The sequence below is a fragment of the Azolla caroliniana genome, unplaced genomic scaffold, assembly GCF_043228905.1.
Source record: "Azolla caroliniana isolate FFs.n. ecotype wild unplaced genomic scaffold, voAzoCaro1.0.p SCAF_15, whole genome shotgun sequence".
NCBI classification, from domain to species: domain Eukaryota; kingdom Viridiplantae; phylum Streptophyta; class Polypodiopsida; order Salviniales; family Salviniaceae; genus Azolla; species Azolla caroliniana.
The window spans coordinates 13,690,439-13,706,995 of record NW_028230450.1 but is presented as its reverse complement, the minus strand read 5'-3'; positions in this window follow the sequence as shown (position 1 = coordinate 13,706,995).

The window sequence follows — 16,557 nt, the reverse complement described above, 5'->3', positions numbered from 1 at the left end:
ACTCAGGTACTTAAAAAGCACCTCGAGGGTATGCCTAAGGTATGGTGTCGGAAAACCCATGCTCGAAGGGTTTATCGACTCAGACATGTCCAGGGATGTAGACTCGAGCCGATCCACGTTAGGGTATGTGATGACCTATGCAGGGGGAGCAGTGTCGTGGCCGTCACCATGAGAGCCACCATGAGAGCCACGAAGAGCCACTATGAGAGCCTACGACCCTGACTGAAAGATCGCATGAAGAACAGGCATCGATCAACTTCCCCATGAATGAAGGTCCACAACAAGCGCACACACAAGAAGCGGCCCCGGAGCTGACGAGACCGAATGTCGACCCCATGCCAACGGAACCAAATGGACTTCCTCACCCGCAACAGCAAAAGCAACTGGGACGATTAACGTTGCGCCATTGATGTAGTGTCCTTCGACCCTCGTCGCGAGTGACGTAAGCGACCGCTCGGAACCGAACATATTGGATATCCTTGATGATGAATGAAGGGCGGAGGTGAGTTCGATGTGCCAACACTATCCCATAGGTGTGCCATGTGTTAACCGCCTTGGTCGGCCAAGTGGGAAAAGGCGAAGAAAAGGGAAGACGTAGGGACGGTCTTGGGCCATAGCGTAATCATGAGGGGAATAGCAACCGTAGGAAAAGAGTAGAGCGTTACGAACGCTTGTAACGGTTCACGCTCCAAGTGTAACTGACCATGACCTTGTATATAAAGGGAATGGAAAACTTGTCAAGGGGGAGCATAGAATTTTGGGATATACAACTCTTAATATAGTTTTGTTTTGTTCCTACTGTCTGTGTATTCTACATATAGCTTTATGTGTAATTATCTGTGTGAGTTATTTCTGTGTTGAGTCTTACGCATTATAGGAGATTGCGTATGAAGTCAGTTGTAACCGTCTTCCCAACCTTCACAATCTCCACGTGTACGCCACGCTACGCGTTACGCACCCAGTCATCCGTAAGACAATTGCAACACACTCTCCATATCTTGAACCATAATCTCCTTGAGTCATACCCTGAAGGACCGAGTGTAGGCTGTGTTACCATAGAAGGTACCAACCGATTATTGCCATATTGCTGATTATGCGTGAATCTATTATTGTTGGGAGATCTCCTCTCCATCTATGGTTCGGGAGGGTACAAAGGCTCATATTGCTCATCGTAGTCGTAGTCGTATCGATAGTTGTTGGCATAGGTGTTACGAGCATGACCATATAATATCTTGTGGTGAGAATGTACCGTAGTATTTTATACACATGGATAAAGTGTGAGGGTTAAATGACAATGTGTTGAGAGACAAGCTCAAAATGGGCCTAATGGGCTGAAGAAGCCGAGAGCTGAAGGAATCGAGAACCGAGGGCCGGGGGCCGAGGGCTGTAAGTCGAGTCGAAAGGATTCCGAAAGGCCGTTGAGGGTCTATATTTCTATTATACTAAATAGGAATATTGTAGGCAGAATTAGTGTCCGGCTCATTTATGAGCATTCAAGTACTGATGGTACTTGTGTCAACCCACTCGTCAGGGGTTTGTATAAAAAGTGCTCACTGAGATCAATGTATGTACAAAGTTCTTATTTATTTGAAATAGAAGTTGTTCTCTACTCTCTGTCTCTGTCTCTGTCTCTCTTTCTCTCCATTCTCTGTGTTTACCTAATCGTCGAGTTTCCGAAACCGACTGTGTACTCAGTGTCTATCGCACATGCATTCTTTTACATTGTATCAAAGCGCGAGGGTTGAGATTCCTCTGCAGCCGACCGGAAAGCAAGCGAACAAGAGAAAGACAAGTTTTCTCGTTTTTCGGAAAAGAAAAAGATAGGAACATGGACAGAGGAATGGGAAGCTCGCTTCCGACCGATAAGCTCGATAGGACATACTATACAAGATGCACCAGTACCTGCTCGAGCATGGTTACTAGAGTTACGTTGAAGGAGCTAATGGTGCAGCACCCAAGTCGATACACAGAGATTTCCAGCCTTGGGAACAGGTGGCAAGCAGAGTTCTCTACTGCTCTGCATCCTGGGTGAGCGATCAACTTTTGAGCTACATTCAGGATGCTAGGATGCCGAAGGATTCTTGGGGAAATATGAAGAAGATTTTCGCCGCAAGCACAACCGCCAAAAAGTTCAGCTCAGACAAGAGCTGAGCAACGTTCGACAAAGAGACATGTCGGTGCTTGGCTACACCACCAAGATCAAGGAGATCTACGACTCTCTCACCTCCATCAATGTGAACGTTGAGGAGGACGAAATGTTGCAAGTTTGCCTTAGAGGGTTGGTGTCGAAGTTCGAAGCATTCTGAATGGTGGTCGGCACGAGGGAGAATACGCCTTCGTTTTTCAAGCTACAATTGATGTTGCTCATAGAAGAAAACCACTTGGGTGCATCGACGAGTACGCATACCAGCAACAAGATATGGTACATGTTGGGAAGCCAGTCCCTCCGGATGGGATCCGGTTAAGAATGAAGTGGACCCGGTGAGAACCGGAAGAGAGAAGATATATTTGTAAATAGCCCTAAGTTCATATAAGTATAAATATGACTTAGGGCAATCACTTTATGAAGAACGTTGTCATATTGTCTTATGTATAACTGTTGTATAGAGCGAGTGACTGAGAGAGAGAGAGAGAGAGAGAGAGGAGATACATAGAGATACTCTGTTGTAACCGCCGCTCGGTGAAGAAACAGAGCTCGAGGTCGTTGCCTCCAAGTGTCTAATTGTAACTTTCTGATATAGTGATAGTTCGGAGTCTGTGGGCTCCCATGGTTTTTCCCTATTAGGGTTTTCCACGTTGTCGTGAAGATTTGTGCGTGCGTGTGATACTCGAGCGACCACCGGGGTCTTGGACTGGGGAGGACGTTCGTGGAATTATTGAAGAGATGACGATCAATGTAAGATTGGATGAAATTTGTTCACTTGAGAAGATGAAAGATTGTACACTTGAGAAGTAGAAAAATATCAAGAAGATAAAGACAAATATAATTATATTGATGTTAGTGGTGTTGGTGATATCACATATTGAGCCCCCCTTTACACAAGCTCCACTAGGGTTTTTATAGCTCTATTCATGCACAAAACCATGGGTTTAGAACCATGGTTTTGGGGACATGGTTTTTCTTATGACATGCACAATCCATGGGTTTAGAACCATGGTTTTCTTCACATGGTTTTCTATGGTTGTTTCGTCTATAATTCGTATATGAAAAGGAATACATAAAATTTATACTATATGATAGTTGTCCTAGTAGTAAGGCAAACATCTTGTATATTAGAGGTGCAAGGTTCAAACCTTGCTTGCACCACTCTGTATGAACTCAAGTGCCACTAGGCCTTAGGCTTATTTGCTAAGTGCATGTGCAATGTTGCCCATCCTTGGTTTATTCGTCTCACTCAGTTTCACACCGTAGCCAAAAATCATCACGACAACGTAAACATCCTGAGTACTCTCTATTGCTTATGTGTGTTCACTCTCTATTTCCCATTTTTGTGTTTCATTCCCATTGAAGTGATCCAAGACTTGGTTGTGGTCGAGCAATATTCCGCGCTGTTCTTCACAATTTGGTATCAGAGCGAACAACATAGGAAATGGAAGAGTCATTCGGTAGCATGTTCAAGCTCACCGGCTCCAACTACTCAATGTGGAAGTCGAAGATGAGGGATATGCTGGTGGTTAAAGTTCTTTGGTTACCGGTACAGTTCCGGGACAAGAGACAGGATAAGATCGAGGCCACAATGTGGGAGGTGATGCACATGAAGACGATGGCATACATCCGGTGCTTCATCGACATGAGCATGTACAACAACTTCAATGAAGAGAGCAATGCTCCTGAACTCTGGGAGAAGATTGGCGTCCTGTTCCAGAACAAGAATGCCGTTAATCAGGTTTTGGTATTCCGGAAGCTAGTGAGGCTCTGGTACTAGGATGGCTCTGACACTACCGATTCGAAGAAGAGTTCAGACCGAAACGGTTCGGACTAGAGAGGCCTGGATCGGAAAGGAACGTCTACGATCGCGACAAGTGAAGAGGAACTGATGCTCATTACCGAGGAGAATGAGTTAAACCTTGTCGGTGACGAGACAAGTGGGTCGTCGATTCCAGAGCGTCGTTCCACCTGACATCGGACCGGAGGTGCTTCTCGTCCTACACAGCCAGAGATCATGGTTGTGTCCGTATGGGGAATGAAGGTACATGCCGAATTGTCGGCGGCATAGGAGACATGTTATTGACGACATCATCTGGATGCAAGTTACTATTGAAGGATGTCGGACACGTTTCGGAGGTTCGACTACATGATATCAGCCGGTCGACTAGATGATGAAGGCTACACGAGTAGCATCCGGAACAGAGTCATGAAGTTCAGCAAATGAAGCCTAATAGTGTCTCGAGCCTGGACGGTCAACACATTGTACTTGATGAATGCCCGGATACACCAAGAAGAAGTGAACGTAGCATCCAACATTGCCAGTGAGCTGTGGCACAAGAGACTGTGTCATATGAGCCAGAAGGGGATGAAGAGACTTGCCGAAGATAATCTCATTCCGGTGAAGGACGTGCAACTTGAGAAGTGCACCGATTGCCTAGCCGGTGAGCTGTGGCACAAGAGACTGTGTCATATGAGCCAAAAAGGGATGAAGAGACTTGCCGAAGATAATCTCATTCCGGTGAAGGACATGCAACTTGAGAAGTGCACCGATTGCCTAGCCGGCAAGCAAAACCGAACCTCCTTCCGGTCAAGACCACCGATGAGACGGAATGCACCACTGGAGTTGGTGCATACCGATGTGTGTCAAGTGGACACGAAGTCACATGCCGGATCGCAGTACTTCAGGACGTTCAGAGACGACCATAACCGGAAGTTGTGGGTCTCACTGTTGAAGATGAAGGATCAGGTGCTATCCATCTTCAAGGAATTCCACGCGAGAGTGGAAAGAGAAATTGGCCAGAAGCTGAAGGTAGTTCGAGTGGACAACGGAGGAGAATACCGGGGCAGTTCGAGGAGTACTACCGGTCGAAGGGAATTTGGCTCGAATTTCGGCATCTGAAGGTGTTCGGGTGTCTCGCATATGTGCATGTTGCAAAGGACAAGAGAGCAAAGCTTGATCCGAAGTCCAGGCCATGCATATTCCTTGGATACGGCGATGATGAGTTTGATTCCTGGGTGTGGGATCTGGTCGACAAGAAGGTATTTCGGAGTCGGGACAAGTCTTCATGGAAGACAGGACCATTGCCGACTGGGAGTCAGAGAAGAAGAAGCTGAACTCTGGATCATCCAATGAAAACCGGTTTGAGGACACAAGGACCTACCCGGTTGAAAACCAAATGTTGGCCGGCAACCGGATGACACTCGATGAACCGGCCGGATACGAACAAGAAACCGAACCAACCAAAGAAGAAGAAGAAGAAGGAGACACCGGAACATGACAAGATACCGAATTGGATTTGGATTTGGAACAAATGGAGGAACTGGTAGTCAAAAACCAAGGACGGAGATATCCTCTCCGAGAGAGAAGAGGCCCCTAGAGATTTCTAGATGCAGAGCATGTGTTCCTAACCAATGAGGGGGAGCTGGAAAGCTTCGAAGAAGCAAAGAGAGACACCCACATTCGCAAGTGGTTGAGTGCCATGCAGGATGAGATGGATTCCCTTCATGAGAACCACACGTATGAACTGACAGAGTTGCCGAAAGGGAAGAGAGCACTCTGGAGCAAGTGGATTTAGGGTTTAGGGAAGAGAGCACTCCGGAGCAAGCTGAAACTTGGAGATGCCGGAAATCCACCAAGGTATAAGGCCTGAATCGTGGTGAAGGGCTTCCAACAAAATAAAGGAATGGACTTCAATGAGATTTTTGCCCCAACAGTGAAGATGACATCCATCCGGATGGTATTGGGCATAGCAGCAAGCATGGATCTCGAGGTAGAGCAACTAGAAGTCAAGACAACATTCCTCCATGGTGACCTTGAAGAGGAGATCTACATGCATCAACCGGAAGGATTTGAGAAGAAAGGGGAGGAGCACCTGGTGTGCTGGCTGAAGAAGAGCTTATATGGACTGAAGCAAGCTCCCCGACAATGGTACTGGAAGTTTGACTCCTTCATGACCGACCATGGGTACCACAAGACGTAGACCGATCGTTGCGTGTTTGTGAAGAAATTTGACGGAGAAGACTTCCTGATACTCTTCCTATATGTGGATGATATGCTGATCTTCGGACGAGACCAAGGCAAGATTCGGATGCTGAAGAAGGCTCTGAACTGGACCTTCTCAATGAAAGACTTGGGTCCGGCAAGACAGATATTGGGAATGCACATCATCCGGGACCAGTCGAAGAAGTTGTTGTGGTTGGCACAGGAGAAGTATGTGACAAAGGTGCTTCAACAGTTCAACATGTCAGAGGCTAAACCGGTCGGATCGACAGTTCCGGCAAACTGCAAACTATCCGGAAAAAAAAGCCCAAGGACAAAGGAGGAGAAGATGGATATGATGAAGATACCATATGCCTCTGCTGTCGGAAGCTTGATGTACGCGATCGTATGTACCCGGCCAGATATTAGATATGCGATCGGACTGGTGAGCTGGTTCATGAGCAATCCCGGAAAAGAGCACTGGAACACGGTCAAGTGGATACTCTGGTATCTGAAAGGCACCTCAAGTATGTGCCTCTAGTTCGACTCCGGTAATCCCAACTTGACGGATTCACGGATTTAGATATGTCGGTTGATGCAGATACCAGCCGGTCTACATCCGAATATGTCATGACTTATGTAGGGGGAGTTGTTTTGTGGCAGTCGTGGTTGCAGAAGATGGTTGCATTGTCAACCACGGAGGTGGAGTACATGGCAGTTGTGGAAGCCAACAAGGAGATAATCTGGATGAAGAACTTCTTCGGAGAGCTAGGGATCCAACAAGAGGAATACTGGCTCTACTGTGACAGTCAAAGTGCCATCCAACTTGCAAAGAACCTGGCCTACCATTCCCGAACGAAACATATCCAATAGGGGTACCACTAGATCCGGGAGAGAGTAGAAGATCAAGAGTTTGTGCCGACGAAGATCCACACAGAGGAGATCGGGTAAGATATGCTGACCAAGGCGTTGACGACCAACAAGCTGGACGCGTTCCGAAAGCGGATCGGGCTGATGAGAAATTCCATGCCGGAGTGGAGGGGGAGATGTCTTGCATGTGTACACAATCACCAAGAACTTGGTGTCGGTCAGACAGATTGTTGACCATGGCATGCAAGTTTGATTTACTCATCTTGGATGCTTCATTGAAGAAGAAGGCAAGATTATTGCGCAAGGGCATCGAGAAGGGAGGATGTTAATCCTCGAAATGAATGATGTAGGCACCACTATGTTTGCCAAGGGGCAAAAAGTTGAATCGGACATCAACTTGTGGCACAAGCGGTTGGACCACATCAACTTCCCGCGGCTTCGTGAGATGTAGACGAAAAATATAGTTTTTAGCTTGCTGGAATTCAGTAGTCGAAATGGCTAAGTCTGCGAAACTTGCCAGTTAGGGAAGCATCACCGACTTTCGTTCCCAAATGAAAGAAATTAGAGCTGAAACAACCTCGATTTGATCCATTCGGATGTACGGGGACCGATGCAGAACGTGAGTATCGATGGAAGTTGTTAATTTGTAACCTTCATCGATGATTACACTCGGCACACTTGGACGTTCTTGATCGAGAAGAAAAGCGAAGTCTTCTCATGCGTCTTAAAGGTGAAGAGCCTTGCCGAAAGGGAGATAGGTCCAAAATCAAGTGCCTAAGGATCAATGGTGGGAAAGAGTACTTTTTTGACCAGTTCTCTAGCTATTTGCAATAGGAAGGAATTCGACGCGAATTCTCCTGGAGATACACACCACATTAGAACGGCATGGCCGAGAGGAAGAATCTGACGATCAAAGAAGCGGCCAGGGCGCGAAAGCCGAAAAATGTAACTTGATCAGCTACTCGGATGAATAGAAGGGTTATAAGTGCTAGAAATAGATTGGCCACAATTGATTACACGTTCGTGTTCGTGTGCAGAAATCAAGAAGTAGTTCACAGATAGAAAACAACGTGCAAACACAGAGACACAAATATTTTATGTGGGAAACCCAAAATGGGAAAAACCACGGGGGTCCACAAACCCCAAGAAAAACAAATCACTATAGTAGAGAGGAAGTACAAGTACGGAACTCAGAGGCAATGACCTCGAGTTCTGCTTCGTTTGACAGACGGCTATAGAGTTACACTCTCACTCTCTCACGCTCATTGTTACAGAGGCAACTACCTCGTTCTCACTTTATCAATAATGATTAACTACCTCGCTTACTAAAGTTTGCCCTAGTTGCTTATTAACAAAAGAAACTTTCTGGCTATTTACAAGTATAACCCACAAGGGTGTTTTAGACTATTTACAATTATAGTCTTCCAAAACGATTTCGGTTTCTGATTTTGATTTTGATTTTGATTTTGGTTTTGGTTTCGGCCTCAGCCAAGATACTCACCAGAACAGTCCTTCTGTTCCCATTTGGAGGGACATGTTTCCCAACAAACTCCCCGTTCACTCTGGCATGGGGTACTCCATTAAATCAACTCTCTGTCGGCACACGTTTAGCTTTTCGGCTAACATCACTTTCGTCAGCATATTCGATCCATTTTCGGCCGTGTGGATCTTCACTAGAGAAAACTCCTTTTCTTCTACTCACTATCATATCCAATGATATCTTCTTTGGATGTGTTTGGTCCTCGAGTGGCAGGCGACATTTTTCGCAAGGTGGATGACACTTTGGATATTGCAATGGAGTTCGAATTCCCCTTGCCTAATTCCCAGCTCACCGATAAACTCCTTCATCCATATGATTTCCTTGCCGGCTTCCGCTGCGGCCATATATTCGGCTTTCGTGTTTGACAACGCCACGGCCTTCTACAGCCTCGACTGCCACGAAACGGCTTCCCTTGCATAAGTCATTACGTACCCAGACATGGATTGGCTGGTATCCACATCAACTAACATGTCCGAGTCAGTATAACCTTCCAGTGTGGGGTTAACTGAATTGAAACTTAGACACACGTTTGAGGTGCCTTTTAGGTACCGAAGTATCCACTTCACGACAACCCAATGCTCTCTTCCAGGATTGCTCATGTATCGGCTAACCACACCGACTGCGTATCCTATGTCCGGCCTTGTACATACCATCGCGTACATCAAGATTCCGACTGCCAAGGCATAAGGAACCTTTGACATCTCCGCCTTCTCGGTTTTTGATTTCGGACATTGTTCTTTGCTTAGCTTGCAATTCGTTGGCAGTGTTGAGCCAACCAGTTTCACGCTTTCCATGCCGAATCTCTAGAGCACCTTTGTCACGTATTTTTCTTGTGACAGCTACAACAGTTTCTTTGTTTGATCCCGAACAATGTGCATCCCCAGGATTTGCTTTGCCGAACCCATATCCTTCATTGAGAACGATTTGCTCAAAGCCTCTTTCAACACTCGGATCTTCGTATGGTCCCGTCTAACAATCAACATGTCGTCCACGTACAACAGAAGGATGAGGAAATCTCCTCCGTCGAATTTCTTCAGAAATGCGTAGTGATCGGCCTGCATTTTGGGGTACCTGTTGTCAGTCATGAAGGATTCGAATTTTCAGTACCATTGCCGAGGTGCTTGCTTCAACCCGTACAAGCTCTTCCTTAATCGGCATACCAGGTTCTTTTTGTCTTTCTCTACAAATCCTTCCAGTTGGTGCATATAGATCTCCTCTTTGAGATCACCGTGTAGAAATGTGGTCTTGACATCCAATTGCTTGACTTCGAGATCCATGTTGGCCGCGATGCTCAACACGGTTCAGATTGATGTCATCTTTATGACCGGAGCAAATATTTCGTCAAAATCGACACCCTTCTTCTGTTGGAAACCTTTCATGACGATTCGTGCTTTGTACCGGGGTGGATTCCCGCCATCTCCTAGTTTCAATTTGTATGCCCATTTATTCCGAAGTGCCTTCTTTCCTATCGACAGTTTGGTCTGTTCATATGTGTGGTTCTCATGCAAGGAATCCATCTCCTCTTGCATGGCAGTTAACTACTTTTGGTTGTGGGTATCTTCCTTAGCTTCTTCAAAGCATTCTGGCTCCCCCTCATCGGTTAGCAGTACACGCTCTTCATCTGAAAATCTTCGGGGGACCCTCCTTTCTCTTAGGGGATATCTTCGACCTCCGTTCGGCACTATCGGTTCTTCTTTGACTTCTTCGGCCAAGTCGAATTCGGTTCCTTGTTTGACCAATTCCCCTCGTTCTTCGATCAGTTCTCGATTTTGAGTATTAACTCGGCCTACTGGCTCGGATTTGATTTTGATCAAATTGGCTTCTACTCGATTCGGCCGAGCGTCGACTCAGTTTGATTCAGAAGTTGGAGACTTATTCTCAATCTCCCAGTCAACTATTGCCTTTTCCACCATGAAGACAATGTCGTGGTTCCTAATCACTTTCTTCTCGGCTAAGTCTCATAGCCGATAGCCAAATTCATCATTGTTGTAGCTGAGAAATATGCATGGCCGAGATTTCGGGTCCAACTTCCCCCTCTGGTCCTGTGCCACATGCACATAGGAAAGACAATTGAACACCCTCAAATGTTGGTACGATATGTCTTTGCCACTCCACACCCTTTGTGGAATATCACTATCCAAGGGTACTGAGGGTGATCGGTTTATCACATACATTGCCGTCATTAGCGCCTCAGCCCAAAACGTCTTCGGTAACTTAGCATGTGCAAGCATACTTCAGACCCTTTCCATTATGGTTCGGTTCATTCGCTTGGCCAACCCATTAAGCTCTAGAGTCTTCAACACGGTATATTCGAGCTGGATTCCTTCATTTCGGTAGTATTCCTCGAACGTTCCACGATACTCTCCGCCATTATCCGCTCGGACTGCCTTCAGTTTTTGGCCGGTTTCTCTCTCAGCCCTCACCTGGAACTCTTTGAAGACGGATAACACTTGATCCTTTGTCTTCAGCATGGAAGCCCACAACTTCCGTCTATAGTCATCAATGAAGGTCACGAAATACTGTGAACCACCATGCGACTTCGTGTCCACATAGCATACGTTCGTATGCAAGAGTTCCAACGACATTTTCTTCCTCATCAGGGCCCTCGTTCCGAGGATAATCGGTTCTACTTACCGACCAAGAAATCCGTGCATTTCTCAAGTTGCACGTTCTTCACCTCAGGAACGAGGTTGTCCTTGGCAAGCTTTCGCATCCCCTTCTGGCTCATATGGCACAACCTCCTGTGCCACAGTTCACCGAGTGTGCCACTTGTCACATTTGCTTCCCCTCGACATATTCAAACATTCATTATGTACAATGTTTTGGTTTTCCGGGCTCGGGCCACGATCAGGCTTCCTCGACAGAACTTCATGACACCGTTTCAGATGCTACCTGTGTAGCCTTCATCATCTAACAGACCGGCTGATATTAGGTTCAACCGAACCTCCGGAATGTGTCGTACATCTCTCAACACAAGTCTGCACCCGGTTGAGGTTTCCAAACACATATCTCCAATGCCGACGATTCGGCATGCTCCTTCAGTTCCCATCTTTACGGATCCAAGATCTCCGGCTCCGTAGGATGAGAATAACTTTCGGTCAGGGTTTAGGTGGAATGATGCACCCGAATCGACCACCCATGTCAATTATTTGCCGGCGAGATTCACTTCGTTTTGCTCACTTATGAGCAACCACTCATCCTCACTCGCAGCGATTGATGAGGTGTTCTTTCTGTCCCGGATTTTCTTTGGCTTTACACCATTAGCTCCCATTTTCTCCTTTCGAAAGTGTCGGCAATTTTTTTGGAAGTGCCCCGGTTTCCCACAATAGAAGCACGTGGGTCTCCCCCTCGACCTCGACCTGGTCCCCGACTTATCTTGGTTCTGGGGACTTCGATTTTGGCCTTTTCCCCGAATCGTGTCACCTTTCGTGACTGAGGCCTTTTGGTCGGTATTGGACTCACGGTACTTCTGGCGAGCTTCTTCATTCAGCAAGCTCGACTTCACCTACTCTATGGATAGATGCTTCCCTTCCAGTTCGGCGTTGCCCAACGTGACAACGAGCGTCTCCTAGCTGTCTGGAAGGCATCCCAACAACAGTAATGCTAATAGCTCGTCGGCCAGAGGTACTTCTAGAGAGGTGGTTTTGTTCATCAATCCTTGGAAGACATTGATGTGCTCTGCCATACTGGAGCCATCTTGATACCAAAGCCTCACAATTTTTCGAAATACTGAGACTCGGTTCACGACGTTCTTGTTTTCGAACATGACGCCGATCTTCTTCCATAGGACGTTTGCTTCTATTTCTTCGCCGAAGTTGTTGTACAGAGTCATGTCTATAAAATTCCTTATATATGCGGCCGCCTTCAAATGCAACACTTCCCAAGTCGCTGCATCGATCTTGTCTGGTCTTTTATCTCCGAATTGCACCAACAGCCAGAGGTCTTTGCACACGAGCATGTCTCTCATCATCGACTTCCACACTGAGTAGTTGGAGTTGGTTATCTTAAACATGCCGCCGAACGAGTCTTCCATTGCTTTGATACCACTTTGCTAGAAATCGACTAGCCACAATCGATTACACATTCGTGTTCGCGTGCAAAAATCAAGAAGTAGTACACAGACAGAAAAAAAACGTGCAGACACAAAGACACCAATGTTTTACGTGGAAAACCCAAAATGGGAAAAACCATGGGGGTCCACAAACCCCGATAAAAACAAATCACTATAGTAGAGAGGAAGTACAAGTACAGAACTCGGAGGCAACGACCTCGAATTCTGCTTCGTCTGACAAACGACTACAAAGTTACACTCTCACTCTCTCACGCTCACTGTTACAGAGGCAACTAACTCGTTCCCACTTTTTCAATAATGATCAATTACCTCGCTTATGAAAGTTTGCCCTAGTTTCTTATAAACAAAAGCAACTTTCTGGCTATTTACGAGTATAAACCATAGGGGCATTTTAGACTATTTACAATTATAGTCTTCCAAAACGATTTCGGTTTCCGATTACGATTTTGATTTCGGTTTCGGTTTCGGCCTTGGCCGAGATACTCACCAAGACGGTCCTTCTCTTCCCATCCAGAGGGACATGTTTCCCAACAAAGTGTTATAACCCCCGTACGAAAGAAGTCTGAGTAAGCCGAGATGTCATTTTCGACGAGTCGACTTCGTGGTACGTGCTTTCACCTCCAACTCCCATCCACTCCATTCCGAATTCTCAGGATGAGGCCATTGAGGCCGAGATGTCTCCTGATGAAGAGGAAATCGGAACTCTAGAAGAGTGTATGATCTCATTTTGACTAAGTGGGCAGAATGGGCGACTGAGTTGAACGAACCAGTTGGATGAAGAGCTGGTGAGTAGTGGAGACTTGGCCGTGAAGTCCCCGCGCCAGAAATCAAGGAGACGATTTATGCGCAAGGAGAAGGGAAAGATGAAGGCATCGGAGTACAGTACCGAGGCTGAAACATCGGATCAAAGAGAATCTGATGGGGCCAGGAGCAAAGAGAGACCTTCAAAGACTCTTTCTAAGTCGGTCGAGAGGGCCACGAAATCGGCGAACCAGAAGCTACGCCGATCCACCCGCCAAAAGAATCCTGTAATTCCGTATGGGTACAATGAGTATATGGCACATCATTATGCATATATGGTAAAGGTGGAAAATGTGCTTGAGCTGCAGAGCTATGTAGAAGTGGCCAAGGACGCAAATTGGCGTGCCGCTATGGAGGAAGAGATGTGCGCGCTAATGGAGAACAAGACGTGGGACCTGGTTGATGCCCCCAAGGGTGTAAAGCCGATTGGATGCAGGTGGGTGTACAAGGTCAAGTACACCGCCAATGGCTTGGTAAACCGATATAAGGCCCGCTAAGTGGCAAAGGGCGAAGCACGGAAACATGGCATCAATTACGATGAGACCTTTGCGTTGGTCGTGAAATGAGGACAGTTGTTACCCGGCCGACAAAAGAGTAAAAGACTAGAATGTGAAAGGGAATGGTTATTCGGAATAGATTATAATGAAGTAGTGAACGGACGGACCGGAATCGGTATGCCGATCCGGATCCAGACCGGTTCCAAGCAGGTGCCGGTTGGCACCCTTTTGTACGCAGCACCGGTGACCTATATAAAGGCCCGGTTACAATGTAAAATTTTAACGGAGAATTAATATAAGCTTCTTGTTTTATCTTCACGTATTGATTACCATTCTGTATTAATTGTTATATCGTATGTGTGTATTAAGTAATGCCGTATTGTTTAAGGAATCAATTAAGTCTGCTTAATCGTTGTCTTAAGTTTTCTCGCCGTAACACCCTTTGGTGAAGTGTCTTCCGTAGATACCCTGTGTTAGGCCATTGTCCGGCCCTAAGGAATAACACAGTTTTTGGCGACCACAATTCCTGCACAATCGCAGCGAACAACAACGGGAATAGATGACGCGACCAACGAACGACCCAGTTATGGAGCGAGCAAGGAGACTTGCTGAACGGCTGAGGAAGCAAAGCGAGAATGCTTGAATGCCATACATTCAGCGTTGGAATGCACGATGCGTTCCCAATGCTTGCTCTACCACTCCAGAAGCCACACAATGGAACGGTGTGAGTATAACTTGTTAAATCGGCAAGCACCACCAGTTCGGAAAATTGAACCACGAAGCAACTAGGATGAAGAAGAAGATCGCTGGCGGGGAGAGGAGCGCTACCGGCCGACACAAGATGTCCGGTATAGCGATTGAAGAGACGCTTATGACTGGTATGACAGATAGGATAGATACCGGGACTATAATGGACGGTATGAGAGATACAACCGGGATCACTCCCCTGGTTACAACCAACGACGGGACGACTATGGCAAGTATGAAGACCATCCCCGACAAGGTTACCGCAACAAAAAGAATTTCAATAAGAAACGTCATTTCAACAAAAAGGGGGGTCATCCACGGGAACCGAAAAATGGCGCTCCAAGCAACCAACCGGACCAAAACCAAGCACTTACCACAGGACCTCCACCAAGCACACACGCCGAATCCAGCAACACCCGGAAGCCGTACTGCTATTATTGCCGGCAAGAAGGCCACTATAGTAATCAATGTCTGGCGAAGAGCTACGACAAGCGACCATCGGTGAACATGGTAGACGTGGAAGTCGCGGACATACAACAAGTCACTACAAGATCAAAGGGCAAAGCCACGGAGTGCGAAACTCAAGAAGCCATCCGGAGGCAGGCAACCAAATGGGTGATGAAGGCAAACGAGCAGAATGCGGTAGAGTTCAAACAACAAAAGGAGAATGCCGAAGAGCTCACCAGCCCGGGGCAAGCCGAAAACCCAACATAGTAGGCGTTGCAAGAATGCCAAATAACGTTGCCATTAGGCCGGCTATTGCAACTAGTACCACGCTTCACAGAAAAACTAAAGACAAGAATGAAGACAACCGACACGCCACCGGCTCCTGCATTCTTTTCAAATCCGGAGGAAGGACCGGTAGTGGTCGACACGAGCAGTCCGGCAATCACAGCCATTGTGAAAGGAAAAGAGCTACCCGATACGATTATCGATGGAGGATCCGACGTGAACATGATCAACCTCTGAACGTGTAACACTCTAGGAATCCATGACTAGGAACCATGCCCGTTTTGGCTTCGGATGGCGGACACAAGCTCAGTACAGCTAACCGGATTAATACGAAATCTAGAAGTGACCATCGGGGGTCACACATTTCGCATTTCCACAGTAATTCTCCAGCTACAAGCTCAGGGAGCTTACCCACTATTGTTGGTATGCCCTTGGTTAAAAACAACACACATCAAGCAAAACTGGAGGAAGAATATAATTACATTCCAGCGTGGAAAAGCAAAAGTACGAGTACCGACTCAACCATGGTCCGATACCGGCAAGGAATTGACGTCGCTATATGCGGAATGTGTCAACATGCTGGAAGGATTGGCAGACGAAGAGGTTGATCAATACTTACAGGAAAATCCGAAGATCGTACCTTTGTTCGAGATTGATGTAGTTGAAGCAGTATCACTGTACATGTTGCAACCGGATGGAACCGACGAGAAACCAGATAAAGAAGCAATGTGGGAATTACGGCAAGCACAGGAGGCACTGGAAAGAGAAATGGCAGTGTCGCAGCGCGTGAAAGCATCCCAACTAGAAGAGGTAAACCTAGGTACCACAGAGGACACAAGACCGGTGCACATCGCCAAGGAAATGACCCTGGAGAACAAAACGACAATGATCACACTGCTAAAAGAATTTCGCGATGTGTTCGCATGGTCTTATGAGACATGCGGGGATTCGATCCTCAGTTGTATCAACACCAGATACATCTGAGTAAAGATGCCAAACCGGTAGCGCAACGGCGTTACCGGATGAACCCGAATTACGCAGCAAAAGTCAAAGAAGAAATCGACAAGTTGCTAAGAGTGGGCTTCATCTGACCGGTAAAGAAAGCCACATGGCTCAGTCCGATAGTCGTAGTACCCAAAAAGAACGGTAAGATAAGAGTGTATGTTGACT